This window comes from Schistocerca nitens, chromosome 8 (assembly GCF_023898315.1).
Source record: "Schistocerca nitens isolate TAMUIC-IGC-003100 chromosome 8, iqSchNite1.1, whole genome shotgun sequence".
Lineage (NCBI taxonomy): Eukaryota > Metazoa > Arthropoda > Insecta > Orthoptera > Acrididae > Schistocerca > Schistocerca nitens.
Window position 1 is genome coordinate 237611095 of NC_064621.1, and position 22635 is coordinate 237633729.

The 22635-nt window shown below is 42.0% G+C and overlaps 1 protein-coding gene across 1 annotated transcript in view; it reads left to right on the forward strand.

Annotated features, from left to right (window-relative positions):
- The first annotated feature begins 1539 nt into the window (after window positions 1–1539).
- The window catches only part of LOC126198635 (multidrug resistance protein homolog 49-like), a 134005-nt gene continuing 112909 nt past the window's right edge, over window positions 1540–22635 (forward strand). Inside the window, exon 1 of the mRNA XM_049935096.1 lies at window positions 1540–1657. The gene's annotated coding sequence lies outside the window, so the exon portion shown is untranslated. The remainder of the gene's footprint in view (window positions 1658–22635) is intronic.

Here is a 22635-nt window from a genome sequence, read left to right on the forward strand (position 1 = left end):
TTCCCAGGTAGATGCCGTGTTTCTTGACTTCCGCAAGGCGTTCGATACAGTTCCCCACAGTCGTTTGATGAACAAAGTAAGAGCATATGGACTATCAGACCAAGTGTGTGATTGGATTGAAGAGTTCCTAGATAACAGAACGCAGAATGTCATTCTCAATGGAGAGAAGTCTTCCGAAGTAAGAGTGATTTCAGGTGTGCCGCAGGGGAGTGTCGTAGGACCGTTGCTGTTCACAATATACATAAATGACCTTGTGGATGACATCGGAAGTTCACTAAGGCTTTTTGCGGATGATGCTGTGGTATATCGAGAGGTTGTAACAATGGCAAATTGTACTGAAATGCAGGAGGATCTGCAGCAAATTGACGCATGGTGCAGGGAATGGCAATTGAATCTCAATGTAGACAAGTGCAATGTGCTGCGAATACATAGAAAGAAAGATCCCTTATCATTTAACTAAAATATAGCAGGTCAGCAACTGGAAGCAGTTAATTCCATAAATTATCTGGGACTACGCATTAGGAGTGATTTAAAATGGAATGATCATATAAAATTGATCGTCGGTAAAGCAGATGCCAGACTGAGATTCATTGGAAGAATCCTAAGAAAATGCAATCCGAAAACAAAGGAAGTAGGTTACAGTACGCTTGTTCGCCCACTGCTTGAATACTGCCCAGCAATGTGGGATCCGTACCAGATAGGCTTGATAGAAGAGACAGAGAAGATCCAACGGAGAGCAGCGCGCTTCGTTACAGGATCATTTAGTAATCGCGAAAGCGTTACGGATAGGTAAACTCCAGTGGAAGACTCAGCAGGAGAGACGCTCAGTAGCTCGGTACGGGCTTTTATTGAAGTTTCGAGAACATACGTTCACCGAGGAGTCAAGCAGTATATTGCTCCCTCCTACGTATATCTCGCGAAGAGACCATGAGGATAAAATCAGAGAGATTAGAGCCCACACAGAGGCATACCGACAATCCTTCTTTCCACGAACAATACGAAACTGGAATAGAGGGGAGAACCGATAGAGGTACTCAAGGTACCCTCCGCCACACACCGTCAGGTGGCTTGCGGAGTATGGATGTAGATGTAGATGATTGTCTGCGTGGCCTTTACGGCGGTCAGAAGTTACAGCACAAACGGACCGCAATACTCGTACGTACGCCAGTATATTCGGCAGGGTTTTACTTACGTTCTGGGGGACTCTGACTCCAATGAGGTAACAACAAACGCGGAGAAATATGCAGCGCAGTGTTTATTTCCGTGTTAAACTACGATGAGCGGTGTCGATCGAGACAGGGAAGTCGCCCGAGAAAGGCACTTTGGGGGAATCGACAGTGCGTAAGTGCCCCGTTACGCAGGCTTTTCGAGACGGTGCGTGCGTCACAGCAGTGAAGGCGCGTGGGGTGGTTCCCGGCGGCAATGCATTCCGAGATTCTGTGGCTGAGTCTGTTGTTGCCCTCTCCCCGCCTCCCCTCCCCACCTCTCCCCCTACTCCTACAGCTGGCTACTCGCACGCTTGGTCCCATAAGTAGCAGAGAAGCGGCTGCCCCTGGTCATTCCGTATCTCATCACCTGCATCGCTGCCGGTGCAACAACAGCCCCGCCACTCACCACAACATCCGCCAGTCTCCACCGCTGTCATCTCCCGTAACAGGTAGGCATATGTCTCTGTTGCCAAACTCGATATCAACAACAGGGTCGCATCCTGCATTCTTAATAGTGGGAGATGTTCCAATGTGGCGTCCAACGCTGTGTGAATGTTGTCTTAAAAGTTAAAATGCGGTGCCACGGACGGAGTGTTACAAACAGGTACGAAGCTGTTTTCTGTAGTGCCTCAGGGTAATATAACAGCGGCACCGATCTTCTCCATGCCATTAAGCTGGACAAGAAGTATTTAACAATAATTTATCCATTTTATTAGTTATTGAGTTTCGTGGCTGTGGATTATATTATTTTAAGAAATACAAGCAGCCACCTTTCTTGTACTTTTGTTTAAGCTAATACGCGTTTCGGGCTTTCACCCATTCTCATTTAGCTTAATACATATTTGAGTGTTCTGTTAGTACATCTTTACAACATCGACAGAAGGATGTTGTAGTTGTCCTGTGCAAAATAACAATTCTGTTTAGCTACTCTACTTCGCATGTCGATATTTACGATATATTTAGGGTGACCAGACGTCCGGATTAATCCGGACATGTCCTCCTTTTTAGCTCTTTGTCCGGGGTCCGGGCGGATTTTTACGGTGTCCGGATTTTTCGCATAGTTGAGCGTAATACAGTTAAATTTACAATTCGCTCCCTTCTATTTCTCTTTTCTTAAGTACTTTAACTATTGGCACGGCCTTCGTGACAAACACGCACAAAGGCGGTGTTAGTAGGTGGCACCAGGATCGTCGATGTTATCGTTGAGCTACCTATAAGTGAATGCAAATATCGATTATTTAAAATTTTCGTTTCGTATCTTCGCTTTGTATTGGCTTGGTTTCCTGTAGTGCACGTGTGATTTATGAGTATAATTTTTAACCGAGTGAGTTACGTAAAAAATTTGGCTATGCCTAAACGAAAGTATACATTTTCTGATGTCCTTTCCTGCAAATATCCGGCTTTAAAAAAGGGAGAAATGAATTTGAAGCGGAATGTAAGATATGTGGAGCTGGAACGTATGTCTCAGTGGCCAATAAATGTAAGAAATAACTCGACAGATTAACTGTCATGGTTTTATTTTATTGTTTCATAGTCATTCAGTTTATTTGTATTCGGAAGGTTTAAGTGCAGTTTACATATCATCAGCTGCTGCTTGAATTGTAGATGTTGGTAGCGGTGCGTCGAATGAAGGGAGGTGAATGGTCTTACGTTTTTCGCTTTGTATACAATTCCGTGTTGTTGACATAAAAAACCAATTGACGCCACACTGTCACCACAATCAATGTTTTTAATTTTTTTTTATATTGCTGAGTTAACCACCACCTGGCCATCAGTAACAATTAACTACTAGTTTTACCGGTGATTCCCGGAAGTCACGTGACTTGACCAAAGCTGGCGGGTGGTATCCTCATCTGCAGTGGACCCGTTTGATGTTCCTCTTTTTTCTTCCTTTGTCCTCCTTTTTGTAACAATTGCATCTGGTTACTCTAGATATATTGCTGTTAAGCTATACTTACTTTCTACTCTGCTGCTCTCCGATTTTCGAGTCTATAGATGTTACTCTACTTCTATCTTGCAAACTTGTGTGTGCCACATCTATAAACGCGAAAATCGGACGACAAGCGGAGTAGACCATATGTACAACTAAACAGCAATGTATCGTAAATATACAATTCGTGAAATGTAGTAGCTAAACAGAATTGTTATTTTGTGCAGGGCACCTGCAGCATTATTAACTGCTGTCGATGTTGTAACGATGCACTGACTGAACATTCAAATATGTATTACGCCAAGTGAAGGTGGGTGAAAGCCCGAAACGCGCATTAGCTTAAAATGATTCAAATAGCTCTGAGCACTATGGGACTTAACATCTGAGGTCATCAGTCCCATAGAACTTAGACCTACTTAAACCTAACTAACCTAAGGACAGCACACACATCCATGCCCGCGGCAGGATTCGTACCTGCGACCGTAGCAGTAGCGCGGTTCCGGACTGAAGCGCCTAGAACCGCTCGGCCACAACGGCATTAGCTTAAACAAAAACACATAAAAAAGTGGCTGGTTGCTGTATTTCGTAAAACTGCAAGAAGTATTTATTTGGTTAGAGATCACTTAGACAGGCCACCGCAAATTTATCCAGAACGGGATAACACTAGGTGAAATGTTCGCGAAGTTATAGCGGACTATGTGGCGATGGTTTGACGTACATAAGTACTTTGCAACGTTTGTAGCTGTCGAAATATGATGCTGATTTATTTGCCTGTAGCGCTGGAAATAACCTTCGAAGAGCACTTCAATGACGTATCTGCGGAACTTGATTAAATAGTAACTAGATAACAACGCCGCAAACCGCTGTACCGATTTTAAGCAAATAGTAACTCCGGTACGGTTCGTGTGTTTATTATTATGACTTTCATACCATATGCTCAAAATGTTGACTTGAAGCGTTGATAGGCTGTAACGCGATTCAAGACAGAGAGTACTACACGTTGAATTTTATCTGGTCTTCGCAGTACAGGCCCGTGTTAATCGAAATTCCATTTTCCACTTTGGCTCTTATACAAACACTGTCGTTCACATTACTACCCACAATTTTCGACAGTTTGCCATTTTCAAGTGCGTAGGCCTACTGTCGTAATTTTACACCGTCACCCTGCGTGAGTGTATAGAAAAGTGCGTCGTCTATCATTCTAGTATGTAACCGCTGTCGTAGTAAACACTAGCGAGAACAACATTCCACATTCATCAACGCTTTAAAATAACGTTATTGGCATAGTAGCATACATACGTAAACTTAAAAACTCATAATATATCGCACAGAACATTGCTCTACCCGGGTTGATTCGACAGTGCGAATGTTATTCTCATTTCTAGTATTGATTCCGTGAAATGAGCTGTTGATTTGAACAACAGTTGGTTTGAACAACAAATATATAATTTATAGTAAAATTTCCCTAAGGAATAAACATACTGGGATATATAGACCCCCCCAGGCCCTTGAATTAACCTCTACAGCAAATTCTTGAGTGAACCCCAGAGATAACTTATGTTACTTGCTTTTGGACTCGGAAAACTTTAGCTTCGCTTGATGAGTTGCCCCATAAAATAATACTGAGCGGTATTATGGAAAAAATTACGCGAGGAATGCTAGCTATGCATGGCAATATCCGTTTGGCCAATAAAGATTTATTTAGTCGCTTCATTGTTTTTGTGGTATGCTCCTCTCAGAAGAATTTGTAGCAAAGTTGTAACCTCAAGACTTTAACAATGTCAACCACTTCTGTCTACCTCTTGTCATATTTTAAACATATAACTACTGGGAGGAAACATCTTACAAGTTCTGAACTGCACATTGTGCATCTTTTCAACATTTAGCGACAAAGAGTTGGCTAGGAATTGTTTATTAACGTACATATCGTCTTTGGTGTTGATACCTCTAAAAAAATACACACAGTCGTTAGTCTTGTAACAGTAATTCATTTGCGAGACGTTTCGAGCCACTGTTGCTCATCATCAGTCTCCGAGGCATAAAAAATACTCAAATATTATTTACGTTGCTAAGACTATGAATTAGATTATGGCTAGTTGAGATGCCAGCGTCTTCATTAGGTTCAGATCGTGTGTCTCCTCCATGTACATAAATGTGCAGAGTTACAGCGTCACATAGGAAGGGTATTTGGCCTTACCTACCACTAACATTGCCAAATCCAATACGCGGTAAGATAAGGTATAAAGATCAGGAAAATAAGAAGGACGCCAATGTTCCTATTCCACGTTGAAATAGCACACTTACCTAAGATGCTACTGGGTTTCTTGGGACTAAGCCAAAGACATACCAGTTCAGATAAGAGGAGCGGATATCCGAAGTATCTATAGTCGTAAGGCTGGAAAGCGTTCATAAGTCTGCTGTGAACATCATTTGATAAAACTGGTGGCCAGCTTACGTCGAATTTTAACCTAGCATAAAAATACTACCTTTGACACGAGCAAATTTTATTCGTAAAAATAGAAACTGATAAATCACCATTTATTCAGTTCTCAACATGGTCTCTCTCTCTCTCTCTCTCTCTCTCTCTCTCTCTCTCTCTCTCCCTCTCTCTCTATACACACTATATAAAACACCATAAGAATTGTCACAATTTCACTAGGAAGTCAAGCGATTCAAGTTACAAGAGACGAAAAATAATCTTCATTCGAAAAGACTATACGGATAGTACCCATGTCCTGATCCGCTCTGTCCAAGGTCTTCGGAAAGTTTCCCTTGGTTATCAGCCAAATGTCTGAACCGGCAGTCCGTTCCGAAATATTCCTGGTTGGAAACCCTTTGTCGCACTCCTGCTCCAGTGGAGAATTTCGCTGAAAAGAACAAACTCCTGCATTAGCTCGCTCAGATCTCATGAGTAAGAAATGGGAGATGAAAAAAAAAAAAAAAAACTTTGTTGCACGAAATGCGAAAAAGCAATGGCTTTTACAAGACAATGGCGTCGTCGTCGTTACTACCCAGTACGTAAGTCTTTGAAGGACGTGGTATATCTTTGAAGGGTTTTCCTGTTCATAAACCTATTACCGAAGCACCTCGCGTTTTTCGAGAATGTCATTTCGGCTTTTCTGTATTCATAAAGAGTGCGTTTAGGGGTAATACGTGGCTGTCCGTAGCTGTTGTAACTGGTTCGCAAGACGAATATGTCGGTTTGGACGTTTTGACTCGTAATGAAATTTATCTTGGATGGGATTTTCTGAGTTAAGAGATACCTAGAACTATTTTCTATACTTTTTAATAAAACCATTTTAGAGAATTATTCGCAGTTGTCGATAGCTATTGCGTACCAAAACCAGCAGAGTAATTATTCTATAAGAATCAGTAATCCTGACGTAATTTAAAAAATTCTTTATAATGTACCTCGTCGAAACTGATGGCAAAGTTAGTTCAAAACGTAATCGATCGTTACGGAGGTTTGTCGAATTTAGTAACGACGCTAGGGCTACCATAATGAGTTTGTAAGGGGAATGAAAATTTAGTTCAGTTTCTCCATGAGAAATCGAGAGGTCAAGTCATTTAAAAGAAAGTCATTCATCGTATGCAACTGTTCAGATTGGAAAATACGTAAACAGATCCTAGTAACCAATGTTTCTTTGAAAATAATCACGCATTTCAAACTTTCAGACCAGGTAACGGGTGCTGAGTACGGAGAAAGTTGAATCCGATCTGACCCAGACCTCCTGAGTCATGCTTCCAGTCGTTTCGCGGAATCCCTCAAGGTGACAGTCACGGCTGGTCCTCAGTCGAGGCCACGGTCCTTCTGACGCCCCAGCCGATGCCAGAGAGTCCACTCTGCGATGATTTCGTCTCGATGCAATGTTGGTTGCTGCAATAGCTACCATCCACAAGTGGACTCTGAACTAGTATTTGTGAGGGACGCGCTTTGAAACCCCAACCGGCCAAACTGTTTAAGACTTTCCGTTGTTTACCTAAATCGTATTTTCGACACGCTCACGTCCGATTTACTTTCCCGTATCTTAACAAGTAAAACCTTTGTCGCCAATGACCTTGACGTTGGCGCCAAGTAAAGATGCAACTTTCCTTTCTGTCTTTCCTTCGTGTATTGCGAATAAGTCTCATGACAACATTTAGAGAAAGAAGGTCGGATTCGGACGCATACAGCTACATTTTCTTCTTCACTCTATGTACGAATGGAACAAAGAGGGAAGACTGTAATTAATCTAAGACGTACTTTCTCGCTGCGTATACACACTAGCTCCCATTGTACAGTGTGTCAAAAACGTTCCTGTACTCCTAGATAAAAACAAAATACATTACATCAGAGCACTTACGTATAAAAACTGTGTACCCGGTGGACGTGCACCGTCGTTCCTTACACAGAGATCTATGTGTGTCATTGTCTTCCTTGACATTTTACGGAGCATCTCAGGATGTATACTTCGAAAGGAGTCCTCAATACTTCTGAATAATGTTTCTTTAGTCTTTTAGCGACGTCGAGTCACAAGTGATTTCAGTAATCCACGTAATGAGTTTTGTAGAGTTGTAAGATCCGGGCTTCCTCTTGGCCATGTCATTGGGGCTGGAGATGTTGCTGAACCACCCACCCAATCCAGTGGCCCCTCAATTGCTCGTCAAGGATCTCGACAACTGAACTGCCAAATGTGCAGTAGCTCTGTCCTGCTGTACCCATGATTCCTATGCATTTGAGCTGGGGTTTAAACTATTTTTGCAACATGTCCAAATAAAAATTTCCATTCTCGTAATTTTCTTGAAATATATAGTCTGAATTGGTATCATGATGACAACTCAGTATCATGATGACATCTCAGGTCATACCAAAACATGAGACAAGTTCCGTTTTCTCTGTTCCTTATAGTGGAAATTTTCCTAGACAAGAAAATCTCATTCCTCCAGTGTGAACTGTGATATATAGCACATGCATCAAAAACTGACACTCTTGAGCCAGACTTAGCATTTGGAAACTGTTCTAATGAAGAGCGATAGGCTGCAATTTGCTGCTCTTTTGCGACTTACAATAATGACAACAATGATACTTTTCATCGGCATCACAGCAGTGACACCAGTAAAACAACTATGTATTTCCCCAAAGAAAGTCAAGAGGAGTAAGAGAAATTCTCGGATACCTGTATATGTTGTGGTGGTGTTCAGTCCAAAGACTGGTTTGATGCAGCCCTCCATGCTACGCTATGCTGTACAAGCCTCTTCATCTCCAAGTACCTACTGCAACCAACACCTTCTGAATCTGATTACTGTATGAATCTCTTGGTCACCCTCTACGATTTTACCCCCCCCCCCCCAACCAACTCCACCCCCACCCCACGCTTCCCTTCAGTACTGAATTGGTGATCTCTTGGTGCCTCAGAATGTGTTCTACAAACCAATCCCTTCTTCTAGTTAGGTTGTACCACAAATTTCTCTTCTCCCCAATTCTGTTCAATACCTTCTCATTAACTACTTGATCTACCCATGTAACTTCAGCATTCTTGTGTAGGGCCGCGCGGGATAGCCGTGCGGTCTTGGGCGCCTTGCAACGGTTCGCGCGGCTGCCCCCGTCGGAGGTTCAAGTCCTCCCTCGGTCATGGGTGTGTGTGTTGTCCTTAACGCAAGTTAGTTTAAGATAGATTAAGTAGTGTGTAAGCCTAGGGACCGATGATCTTAGCAATTTGGTCCCATAGGAACTTACCACCACCATTCCTCTGTAGCACTACATTTCAGGTGCTTCTATTCTCTTCTTGTTTAAACTGGTTATCAACCACGTTTCGGTTCCATACATGGCTACACTCCATACAAATACTTTTAGAACGGACTTGCTGACACTTAAATCTACACTCGATGTTAAGAAACTTCTCTTCTTCAGAAACGCTTTTCTTGCCACTGTCAGTGTGCATTTTATAGCCTCCCTATTTCGACCATCATCAGTTATTTTGCTTCCCAAATAGCAAAACTCACCTACTACTTTAAGTGTCTCATTCCCTAATCCAATTCCCTCAGCATCACCCGAATTAGTTGGACTACACTCCATTATCCTCGTTTTGTTTTTGTTGATATATGTATATATGTAACAGAAATTATGTTATAAACAGTCTTGCGTTTATTAGACTTAAATACGACGAAATAATGTACAGCAATCATGTTATGGATGTCTGAAGCCCCAACGGACGATTCACATACAACTTTAAGGATGATTGCCACCCAACAGAAGCACACGCATATTCCTTAAAATGCTGTAGCAACGACTGTTAATATCTGTATCTTTAACGATTTCGTGATAAACAGGTCTTTTTCATTATACACGGTGGTTGTTTAAACATGAGACAACTAAATATCTCGACAACACCGCACCGTACGGAAAAAACTCTCTAGGAGAAAATATTAGTAAAGAGGACATGTATCTGTGCTACAACTGGCCACCGCCTAACCAAACCTCCTGCGTGAGCGGGGTCAACTTTGCCTGTTTTTGGAATTAAGGATCGACGCGTTGGATTTTATTTTTTATTTACGATCTGTAAATGTAAACCTTTGTGTTGTAATGGTTGATATTTATGTTGGAACTTTACTTTACTTTTGCAAATTTGATTATACAGTGCAGCATGGTTAGCCGTTTCAATGTCTAGTTAGAAATTACGTTTAGCGTGATGCAGGGACAATGACGTGGATGTAATAGTTTTCTGTTCCCATTGGACCGAAGTAAGTATTCTGATGGTTTGGGGACTCACTATAATTAATCCCTTAGGGAACAAAAAATTACGTTACCATAATACAAGTAACTTATTTGTCAGAAATGTCATTGTCTAGCCTTATTATCTGTATTGTACGATCACATTTGCAACGCTCGAGTAACGTTTGAACATCAGTATTTGCATCGTTAACGAAATGTGGAATCAAATTCGTCGGTTCTTAATTGCAAGAAGAAATGCACTTGAAATTTGCGATTACAGCGTCATCCACCACGAATGGGAAACAATAGTTTGAGTAAATCGTACGTATTTTTGGCGTAGAATCCAAATGTATAATAAAATGGAAGGTTTTTGTTTTTAAAATAAAAGTTGACCCAGCCCACGGGAGGTGCGGTTAGAAGATGGCCAGTTGTATCACAGACAGATGTCCCCCAACTAAGATTAACATTCCACTTTGAACATTTTTTTCGTACGATGCCTCGTCTTCGAGATACTTAGTTGTCTCAAGTCAAAAACATACACTCTGTAGGAACAAGGCCTTATTAGTTTGTGGATGAAGCATAGACTTGACGGCTGTGCCTAACGTCCAGCAAACATTCACGAGGACGCTGAAAGCTACGCTGCGTCATTGACGAGATACGAAGAGACAAATGTCTGAATGTACGATATTGGCTACCCTTTCCTCACGCCATATCCAGTTAATAGGCCTCGGCTTCTAACGACTTCAACCGGATATTACCCACAGTGCGTGTAACGGAATACCGCGACTGGTAATGGCATTAGTACTTACGCTCAAACTTGGGGCTAAAAGCATCCGGTACTGCCAGCTGAATAATACAGACATCGTTACGTTGCTTACAGTATGGAATGTTGCCTGAATAATACAGACATCGTTACGTTGCTTACAGTATGGAATGTTGCCCGAATAATACAGACATCGTTACGCTGCTTACAGTATGAAAAATACGGATAGCATCTATAGTAGCGACAACATGACAAAAGATATCTTGGACCCTTTTCTGGACTTAGTCTGCAGAACATGGCCAGATGGTCAGAGGACACAGCTGTAATAAGTGAGTGCGAAAAATTTACCAAATATACTGAGATTAAATGTTTCAGATCTCACAGTAGGATGGAAGCATTACAAACCTCAGCATCCAGAAGAGAGCAAAAAGACTGGTCAGCCTCATATCCAGAAGTGGATGGACGATGAAAAAACGTTTCTGGCAAACCACCACTCCTCTATCGACACCATAGTTATAGAATTCCGAATAATATGACTGTTTTCCTAACATCAGGTACTGCTCTGTGTGAATACAGGATACTGAATTTCATGGTCGAATAAAAGTACGCATAAGCCACGCTGAATACTGACAGTTCCAGGGGCATTGATTTAATTATGTTCCCGCGTAAACAAACGTGCACTCCAAGACAAAAAAAGACAAATCACGAAGGAATTGTCTGAATGGGACGGAAATCAGTAGATCTGATTTACATGTACAGACTAACAAACCAGTACACAATTTCAGAAAAATTGGAGATTTATTCAAGAGAAATAGCTTCACAAATTGAGCAAGTCAATAACATTTGGGTTTTCTGCAAGAATTATGCAGCTTGGCATTGATTCATAGAGATACTAGATGACATTCTGAGGTATATCGTTGCCAATTTCTGTCCAATTGGGTCAATGGATCATCGAAATCTGGAACTGGTTGGAGAGCACTGCCCATATGCTCCAAACGTGAGATTGGGCGACCTTGTTGGCCAATGTAGGGTTGACAAGCTCGAAGACAAGCAGTAGAAACCCGCGCCGTGTGCGGGTGAGCATTATCTTGCTGAAATGTAAGCCCAGAATGGATTGCCATGAACGGCAACAAAACGGGGCGTAGAATATCGTCAGCGTACCGCTATGTTTTTGGGTGATGCAGGTGGCAGGCAAGGGGTCCTGCTATGAAAACAAATGGCGCCCCAGGCCATCTCCCCTGGTTGTCGACCCCTATAGCAGGCGACATACAGGTTGGTATCCCACCGCTGTCTGGGGCGTCTACAGACACGTCGTCACTGGTCATCGGACTCAGTCCGAAGCGAGACTCATCACTGAAGACAATTATACTCCAGTCATTGACATTCGAGGCCAAAGATGTGTCTGGAGGCAACTCTGACGTCGGTGAGATACCAACCTGACTGTCGCCAGCCATACGGACCGCCAGCCAGGAGTGATGGGCTAGGGTGTCATTTCTTTCAATAGCAGAACCTGTTGGTTGTCATCCACAGCACCCTGGCAGCACAAAAGTACGTCGATGATATTCTACGCCCTTTTGTTGTCCTTGGTGGCAAGCCATCCTGAATTTACATTTCAGCAAGATAATGCCCTCCTGCACACGGCAAGAACTTCTATTGCTTGTCTTCGTGCTTGCCTAACACTACGTCGACCAACAAGTTCGCTGGATCTCTCTCCAACTGAGAACATTTGGAGCATTGCGGGCAGGACCCTCCAACCAGCTCAGAAGTGAGACAATATAACGCGCAGTTGAATAAAATATAGCATGACATCCAACATCTCTGTCAGCCAATGCCAAGCCGATTAACTGCTTGGATAAGGGCTAGAGGTGGACCAACACATTATTGACTCGTTCAATTTGTGAAGCTCTTTCTCTACGTAAATCGTCCAATTTTTATGAAATAGTAATAATTTTTTTTGTCTGTACGCATACATCACAACTACCTATTTATGCCCCATTCGGATAATTCCCTCGTTCGTCGATGTTTTCCTTTTTCTTCTCTTAGAGTTATGTTTGGTTTTTGCATTACCACATGTTTCTCATCCTCATCCTGATGTCATGTTCATGATTGGAATATCCGCTACAGCTGCACAGTTCTTTATTGACTGAAGTCCTTACACTATCGGATTTCAGGATTCGGCCCTAACTGCAGGTATATCTATAAATAGAAAGTGGAAGCGCCCATGCCTAAGCTAGCTTAAAAAGAAAAACATCTGGTATACATGGTTTATCAAACTGAACACCCAAAGCTGCCCACGCCACGAGCAACGCTAGTCATCATACTTATCCTGAAAACGCCTGCGAGAGGGCACGGAGTGAACCGAGGCCTTTCTCTCGGGCCTCGGAGTGAACGGACCAACCGATAAAACGTTTATATAGCGTTGTTATTGGAAGCCAGCACTTGTACAGTGCGCCAGTGAGTTCCGTCTGCGTTATCTGCATCCCGCCTTCCAATGACAACGCTATACAAGAATTTGATCGCTTGGTCCTTTACTCTGTGCCCTCTAGCCGGCACTTTCAGGATAAGGGTGGTTTACGTCAGTTACATGAGAAAGGTGCTTGTTACGCGGTCAGATTTGGGTAATCAATCTGATAAGCCATGTACGGCAGACGTGTTGCCTTGTAAGTTAACTTTGACATGGACGCTTCGACCTAATATACGAAGGCCTGCTGAAAAGTAATGCCTCCGAATTTTTAATGTAAAAACACTTAAGGCTTTTTAAATAAAACAAACATTAACAACATTCTGCACCTTTATTCTTCATGTCTACATATTTATTCCTCAACATACTCATCCTGGTAACGAAAACATTTCTCCCACAGAGAAACCAGTTTGTCGATACCGTCACTGTAGAATGACGTTGTTGATGGAGCTCACCTCTACTTGCACCACTTTTTCATTATCAAAATCAAATCATCAAAGGTGTTCTTTAAGCTTTGGAAGCAGATGAAAATAGGAAGAGGCCGAGTTGGGACTGCATATGAATGATCGATGACAGTTACCCAAAGCGTCAGATTGTTGCAGATGTCGCAGCGCTCGTGTGTTGTCTGGCAATGTCGTGCTAAAAAATAAAAAAATAAAAAAAAACGTTCTCCATGTGTCAACACACTCGTAGAATGCTCGAATGCTAGACTCTATTATAGCACGCTGTTTCTCAGGGATAGACATAGTTACGTTACACACCGACATGTCAAACTCTTCAATTCCGAGCACTATAGCGGCAGACGGCTGCAAACATGTAGACATGAATAATAAAGGTGTAGAATGTTGTTAATGTTTGTTTTATTTAAAAAGCCTTAAGTGTTTTTACATAAATAATTCGGAGACATTACTTTTCAGCACGCCCTCGTATTTACAGATACCCCTGAAGATGGGGTTGAGTCCCTGAAACCTGGTAGTGTAAAGACGTCAGTCAGTAACTAACTGTACAACTGTAGCGGAAGTTTTAATCACGAACATTCTTATGTCTATCTCACAAAAGCCAAGATCCTGACCATATCACAAATTTCAGCTGCAAATTGTTCGTCATATTTGCACAGGTGCCTGACTTTCGTGAGATACAGAATTGAAAGTAAGACAGTATCTAACGTGAAGGTTTGGGCACTAGAGAAGTGGTATGTTATCAGAAACAGTAGTGATGAGTTTCAGCCCCGCTGGTGGCCGCGTGGTTAGAGGCGCCATGTCACGGATTGCGCGGCCCCTCGCGCCGGAGGTTCGAGTCCTCCCTCGGGCATGGGTGTGCGTGTTGTTCTTAGCATAAGTTAGTTTAAGTAGTGTGTAAGTCTAGGGACCGATGACCTCAGCAGTTTGGTCACATAGGAATTCACACACATTTAAACAATTGATGAGTTTCTGTAGAGGTACACAAATAAAACTATTTATTACTCCCCAGGTGAGCCTCAGCGATTGTAGCAGTACTTAGGGCTCTGACCTAGGATGTGTTGCAGCGGTCAGTGCGCCAACGGAATGTCTTCGCGGAACAGAATCTCGTCTCACCAGTTATGTAGGAAACTTTGCTGAAGCGATGACGTAGTTCGAGGCCCGCAGGGAGAACCGAAGTGAGAAATACTTTATTTACACAGTGGCTTTACTGTCTGCTGGGTTCTCCGCTGCACACGGATCTTTCTACAGAGATTTTCATGTCGTAACATTCTTTCATTAAATTATTCTGCCAGCTTTACGTTAGTAACTAGCATTACCAAACATAATATTGTAGGCTCGCTGGACCTGTTATTAGTGATCCCCCTTAAAATAGCAGACTGGTCGCTTTGAAGCGCTGTAGATGAAAGATAACTGGTAAATTTGTGTTTCGTAAATTCTGTCTTATGCAAAAAAAAAAGTTTCTTTCTTTTTATTCACCTAGATATGTTTCGGCACATATGTGTCATCTAATGTGGGTCAAATTTATTTCTGTATAATATAATACAAAGTTATATTAGAACAAATAAGCCCTCGGTCACAAATATTAAGTCAAAATTGACCAGGTTTCGACGCTACTATGAGCGTCGTCTTCAGAATTAAACTAACTGTTCTAAAACATATTAGGTATATAATACATTAATAAAATTAAAGTTTGTACTGACTGGAAAGAGATGCAGTACTTACAAGTCACATTTAACAAAAATCTAAGCCGGAAAGGCGACGTCATGAATAGTTGTAAATAAGATGGCGAGCCGCTAAGGGCTGCTCGTACTTGAGTGAACAAGGGTTGCAACAAGACTGAGGTGCCCACGTTAGAAAGTGTGGCCAAGTAAACATGGTGTTGCTACGAGCGCCATCTAGTAGCCGCAGAAACAACTAGGCTACTGTACATTCAAATTTAGACACATGAAATCGTGATGCAGCTGATTCAGGCATAACGTAAGCACTAATAATAATAGGATGAAGTTACATATTTATCTGCTTTAAACAGAGATACATTTTGTAACGTAAAAAAAAAAGTCAGTTATGACATGCAAGAAAACAGCAAAGATGTAACAGAAAAACAACATTTAGTAAAATGCATGAGGAAATCTGAATCAAAGATCAAGCAATGGCTTTATACAGTCGAAAAAGTTTTTTTTTTTTTTCGCAGCTGCAGCTGTTCGTTGAGAATGAGGCCATCATGACGAGAGAGATGTTTGAAAATCCCCAATTCCTCTAAAACATCTAAGCTACTTCGTTTCGGTATGCAGAATATTGCTATCGCCTACGGCTTTAGGCACGTGTCCAGTAATTAAGAGATGATCGGCAAAGGATGAATTTAGGGGACTGGTTCCGTTCTTTCTCAAAAGATGTTCTTTATATCTGATGGTGAAACACGCCCAGTTTGCCGTATATAGTAGGAGGAGCAGGTATCACATATGATCTTATAAACGCCAGAACTTTCTGTAGGGGAGCGAATGGATTTCAAATTATGAATGAAGTTTCTCTTCAGATTGTTATTAGTAGAGAAGGCAACATTGCAGTTGTATTTGTTGCGAAGCATGCGCTGAATCTGATAGGAAATGGGTCCTATGAAAGGAATAGAAAAACGTTTTTTTGGGTTAATTTCAGTGCATGAGGTGTTGAGCGTGGTAGTTCTTGCAGTTTTCTTTTTTAGGGTATCGTGCACTATGTTAGGCGTATATTCATTATTGACTGCTATGGTTTTAAGTAAATTAATCTCTTCATTAAACTTTTCTGTTGAAAGTGTTATGGAGGTGGCTCGGTGGACGGCAGAGTGAAAAAAGGCCATTTTTTGAGACTGTGGATGAAAAGAGGAAGCAGGCACTATTTGGTCAGTATACGTTTCTTTTCGAAAAATATTGAAAGTGATGTTATTGTCTTCTACTGTAAGCGTCAAGTCTAAATAATGTAATTGGCGGTTTTCGTTTTCGAGTTCAATAGTGAAAGAAATTTTTTCATGGAGGTCGTTAAAAAGTTTATATTAGTTTATCTACTACTGAAGGCATAAAAGATATTAAAAAGGCGCATTTTGTTCGGTTTGTTTCGTTGTTCACCTGAAAATTATATGGTCCAGTCACATTAACGTGACCACCGCCTGTGTTCGACGTTAACATCAATAACCACTCACAGATGGCAGGGGGAAGCACTATCGGTGGAGGGTACATAAAGCATGTCGGGGGGACGCGAAAAACAGCGCAATCGTTGTCGGATACATAGCGAGCTATCTGACGTCCAGAAGAGCATGATGATTGGCTTTCTGGCCAATTGTGGAACATTTGCGAAACGGTTAAACTGTAAACAGTTCGCTTTCCGCCGTGGTTAAAGTATGGCAAAATGGCGCTATCCAAAACCGTTGCCGAGGCAACTGTGGTGCACCACGGGCCTTAGGGATGAACGACGGCTGCGGAGAAGTGTACAGTGAAAAGACGCGTAATTGACCACCAGGCGAACCAAGGGACTACCAACAGTGTCTCCTCAACGACCGTTCATCAAACGTTGTTGCGTATGGACCTCTGCCTCAGGCGCCTTGTTCATGCACCCATGCTATTCACTGGCGACGAAAGCTGGAATTTGCACGCCAGTAGCGCAACTGGACGCCCACTGAATGGCGACAGGTGATCTTTTCAGATGAATCACGTTTTATGCTCTGGCGGACGCATGGCCATTGGCGTGTACTGCCCTGCAATATTCGTCGGGGAGGTCCAGGCCGGAGGAGGAAGTGTTTTGGTCTTGGGGATGTTTTCGTGGCACTTTCTGGGTGACCTCATTCTGTAAGGCAAGGTGGATCATCACAAGTATGCATTTGTCTTTGGGGCCTTGTCCGCCCCTATATGCATTTTGTTTTTCCTCAGCACGATGACCAGCAGGACAGTGCAATGTGTCACACATCTCGCAGTGTACGTGCGTTGCTCGAAGAGCACCAGGGTGAGTTTACTGTACTCCCCTAACCACCGAACTCCTCGGATTGAAACCCATCGAGAATATATGGGACCACCTCGAGCGGGCTGCTCGGCCCATGCATCCTCGGCCGAGATATCTAGCGCAGCTGGCCGCGACAATGGAGTCGGCATGACTCCACATCCTTATCAGTATCTTCCAGAACCACATCGACTCTCTTCCTGCAAGTCTCACAGCCGTCTCCGCTGCGAAAGGTGGTTATTCAGGTGTTTGACAGGTTGTTACATTAATGTCACTAGACAATGTTTAACTCAGAGCTCGCACGGAGGATTTACGAATTCATTATTCCTACGTGCTGCTCGAGAGCGGAAAGGTAGACAGATATTCTAAAACCGGCTCTATGCACCCTCCGCCCAACATCTAAGTGTGAATCGCAGAGGAGGTAACCATGTAGAAGTATCACTGTTGAAATGACGCGCCATCCAGCACTGAACTCTGCAGACGCACTTCTTGCCATCGCTTGGGTCGTGACTCGCTTTGGGAAAGGTGCAGAAAAACAAATGAAGGGCGGACAACGTTGCTGGCCATTGTCTCGTTTCTTGCCGCTGCAGGTGTAGCAGAACGATGCTTTGTTAGCGTCGATTTGCAGACCGAGGGCCTCCAGACCCGGTGCATCCAACGCCTTCACCACTGGGCGGAGTCTAATAAGACTATTTTAAATACAGAGTGTACCACTGTCGAGGCTCTGTAAGTGAACGTGCAATGTTGAACATTTTTTATGTGGCGATTCCATTTTAATTTGTTCGTAATTGCAATTCCTAGGTACTTAGTTGCACTGACGACTCTTAAAATTGTGCTTTATCGAGTAACCGAAATTTAACCGAGTTTACTTAGTATTCATGACCTTCCTGACAGGAAATCACGCATGAGGCGTACAACTAAGACATACTCTATAAGCACGCCTTTTAATTAGAAGCCGCTTTTCAGGCACGGCCTGAAAAGCCTACGGACAAACGTAATCTACCGTATGGCCTTTGCAACGAATCTTTGTTGTACAAAGAATGAGGTAGAGAAACATGTCTAACGTGCCCGATGTCGACCTATTTTCGTGTCGTCGGAAAAGAGTCTTCCGTTCACAGAAATCTATCAGGAAAACGAACTCATCACTCTTAAGACGCAACCCATACAGAAGCTACGTAATGTGTTTCTCACTCGTGCTGTCATCTGGGTTGGCTGAGTACATCCTCACAGAATGTCTACCATCGTAATCGTGTATTCTTCGTTGCTGAAAGCGTTTTGTACATGAGTGTTCGATTCTTTAACACTAGAACAGGCAACTCGACATAGCAAAATTTTAACTCTTCTTCTTCTTCTTCTTATAATTGTTTTAGGAGGTGTAATAGGCTTCCTGCCTTTTAATATTTCTTAGCCGCGTTCATTTTGAATTAAAAATCGACGCTGTCAACTGCATACTTTACGAGAAAAAATATTTAATACCCAAAGTCACCGACGTGACGTTTTTTTCTTTCGATTGTATAAACTACGCACTGCCAATTACTATGCGTTGTTGGTAGCACTTATTGTGTGTGCTGCTGCTGCTGTGCAGATGTGAAACTGCAAGTGCGGCATCTTTACCACTAGTTCACTTGCCAATGAAGAAACGAAAGCTCATGATGGAACAAAGTGGGAGGTAGTTCCTACTAATATTAGAATTCACAGAAGGCGTGGACAGCAAAATGTCCTTCGGGAGAATTTTGGTCCTCCGTACACGAATAGGTGTGATATTAGTGATTTTCTCTCGAATCTTTGGTGTTTGTTTATTGAAAAACTCATTTGCGAACAAATACAAAACTGTACTGAACCACAGGCGTGCATTGTGGTGAGATGAAGAATGGTCATTACCGTTATAAGAACTTAACGTCATTAGGCGTGGCGTCATTAGGAATCGGGAAGCAAGAAGCGGGAAACAAGATCACTACACGTGCGTTGTTAATGCAAGCAAGTTGCCAAATCCATGTGTTTAAATAAATATAATACAGTTGTTTATCAGCTATTTTTCCTTCTGATCGTCTTGTAGTACTATGAGCAAAATTAGAAATCACTGCGCTATTACTGAATGCAAAAATGCTCCATATAAAACTGCGAATGTCGTTTACCACCGATTTCAAAAAGACAGGACAGCTATAGCGCAAACAGGTCTCGCGCTGTCGAAGAACTGATCCTATTAATGTGAATAATGCAAGGATTTGACGACATAATTGCCTTCCTGAAGAATATGAACGGGACTTAAAATATGAGCTTTTGGGGTTTCCTTTGAAAAGACAATTAAATGGTGACTTTTTGCCATCATAAAAGATTCCAAATTAGCATGGAGATGCAGCTGAGGTTGTCGCAAGCACCTGCAAGGACAACGTTCAAATAATTACCAGATATTCATCCTCTTTAGAAGAATGTTTCTATGTGTTATTTTTTTTAATTACACATTATTTTTATACCGTTTACAAAAGTTTCATTTCTACGACAGTAAAGCTATCCGAAAACAGGTTTGCTTCTAAAATTAAGTAGCTTGAGCAAGAGATCGACGATGCGAGAAGAGAAGAGTACACTATCTGCCTTAAAAGCTTTGCCTCCGAATAAAATTAAATTAGATTAGTCGATCAGCAAAGAGCAGAGACCTAGACGTTACTGCTAAACACGAAACAGACAGATTAAAAACCGAGATACAACTGCTGAGGATAGAAAACTACACTTTGAAAAGAAGTAACAAGTTCCTGCAAGCCAAGTATTCCATGAGTGTTGTGGGAGTAGGTAGATGTTCTTCTCCTACATGCATATAACTACTCTGCATTTCGCAATAAAGTGGCTGGCAGACTGTTCATCGAACCCTCTCCAGGCTATTTTCCTACCATTCCACTCTCTATCAGCTCAGTAGAAAAACGAACACTTCAATCTTTCCGTGCGAGCTTTGATTTCTCTTGTTTTATTACTATGATCGTTTATCCCTGTGTAGGTGGACGCACGCAAAATGTTTTCGCATTCGGAAAGGAGGTTGTTGACTGAAATTTCATGAGTAGATCCTGTCTAATCCGCATGTCACATCTGTGATCTCTGTCCCCTATTTCGTGATAATACTAAACGAGCTGCCCTTCTTTGAACTTTTTCCATGCCTTCTATCAATGCTATCTGATGCAGATCCTACACCGCACAGCAATATTCCAGTACAGGGCGGACAAGCGTAGTGTAAGCCGTCTCTTTAGTAGATTTATGGCGTTTTCTAAGTGTTCTGCCAATAAATCGCAGTCGTTGGTTTCCTCTGCCCCCAATATTACCTGTCTGGTCGCTCCAGTTTAAGCTATTCGTAATTGTAATCCCAAAGTATTTAGTTGAATTTACAGCCTTTAGACTAGTGTGATTTATCGTGTAACCGAAATCTAGCAGATTACTCTTAGCAATCATGTGGATGACCTCACATTTTCACTATTTAGAGTCAATGGCCAGTTTTCTTCTGCAATAAAACAACAAATTAGAAAATGTTTTGTGGATGACCTCACATTTTCACTATTTAGAGTCAATGGCCAGTTTTCTTCTGCAATAAAACAACAAATTAGAAAATGTTTCATTGCAGGCTGGATCTGATCTTACTCCTACATTGATAGCTTCCCAGTCTCAGAGAAAATTCTCCCGGATTCATATTACACCACCGGTAATGGCTAGAGCTGCTTAATATCCAGAGGTGGTCTTACTTTTCCTTCAATTGACTGGTTCAATAAAATAAAGGTGTTTTAAGTGATTTTTGCAGTTTTCGGTGCTACATGCTGCTAATTGCGACGGAACGATGCAAAAGAGAATTTTTACAATAACTTCAAAATTTCCCGAAATGCATCACAGAATGGTTTCCCTCTACTTAAGGCCAAGAACCTTCATTAGAATAAGTCATCCAAACACACAAGCTAAGAGAGGAAACACAAAGAAATTTTCCCGAAGAAAAATCTTCAGTGGGCTGCGTCGTGATTTTGCTGAGCTACGGTATTTATTAACGCAGTAAGATGTTCTAGCTCGTTATACAGGGTGGTCCATTGATAGTGACCGGGCCAAGTATCTCACGAAATAAGAATCAAACGAAAAAACTACAAAGAACGAAACTCGTCTAGCTTGAAGGGGAAAACCAGATAGCGCTATGGTTGGCCCGCTAGATGGCGCTGCCATAAGTCAAACGGATATCAACAGCGTTTTTTAAATTAGGAACCCCCATTTTTATTACATATTCGTGTAGTACGTAAAGAAATATGATTGTTTTAGTTGGACCACTTTTTTCTCTTTGTGATAGATGGCGCTGTAATAGTCACAAACGTGTAAGTACGTAGTATCACGTAACATTCCCCCAGTGCGGACGGTATTTGCTTCGTGATACATTGTTGTTGTTGTTTTGGTCTTCAGTCCTGAGACTGGTTTGATGCAGCTCTCCATGCTACTCTATCCTGTGCAAGCTTCTTCATCTCCCAGTACTTACTGCAACCCACATCCTTCTGAATCTGCTTAGTGTATTCATCTCTTGGTCTCCCTCTACGATTTTTACCCTTCACGCTGCCCTCCAATGCTAAATTTGTGATCTCATGATGGCTCCGAACATGTCCTACTAACATGTCCCTACTTTTTGTCAAGTTGTGCCACACACTCCTCTTCTCCCCAATTCTGTTCAATACTTCATCATTAGTTATGTGATCTACCCATCTAATCTTCAGCATTCTTCTGTAGCACCACATTTCGAAAGCTTCTATTCTCTTCTTGTCCAAACTATTTATCGTCCATGTTTCACTTCCATACATGGCTACACTCCACACAAATACTTTCAAAAACGACTTCCTGGCACTTAAATCTATACTCGATGTTAACAAATTTCTCTTTTTCAGAAACGTTTTAATTGCCATTGCCAGTCTACATTTTATGTCCTCTCTACTTCGACCATCATAAGTTATTTTGCTCCTCAAATAGAAAAACTCCTTTACCACTTTAAGTGTCTCATTTCCTAATCTAATTCCCTCAGCATCACCCGACTTAATTCTACTAAGCAGTAAAGGAAACAAAAGAAAAATTCGGAGTAGGTATTAAAATCCATGGAGAAGAAATAAAAACTTTGAGGTTCGCCGATGACATTGTAATTCTGTCAGAGACAGCAAAG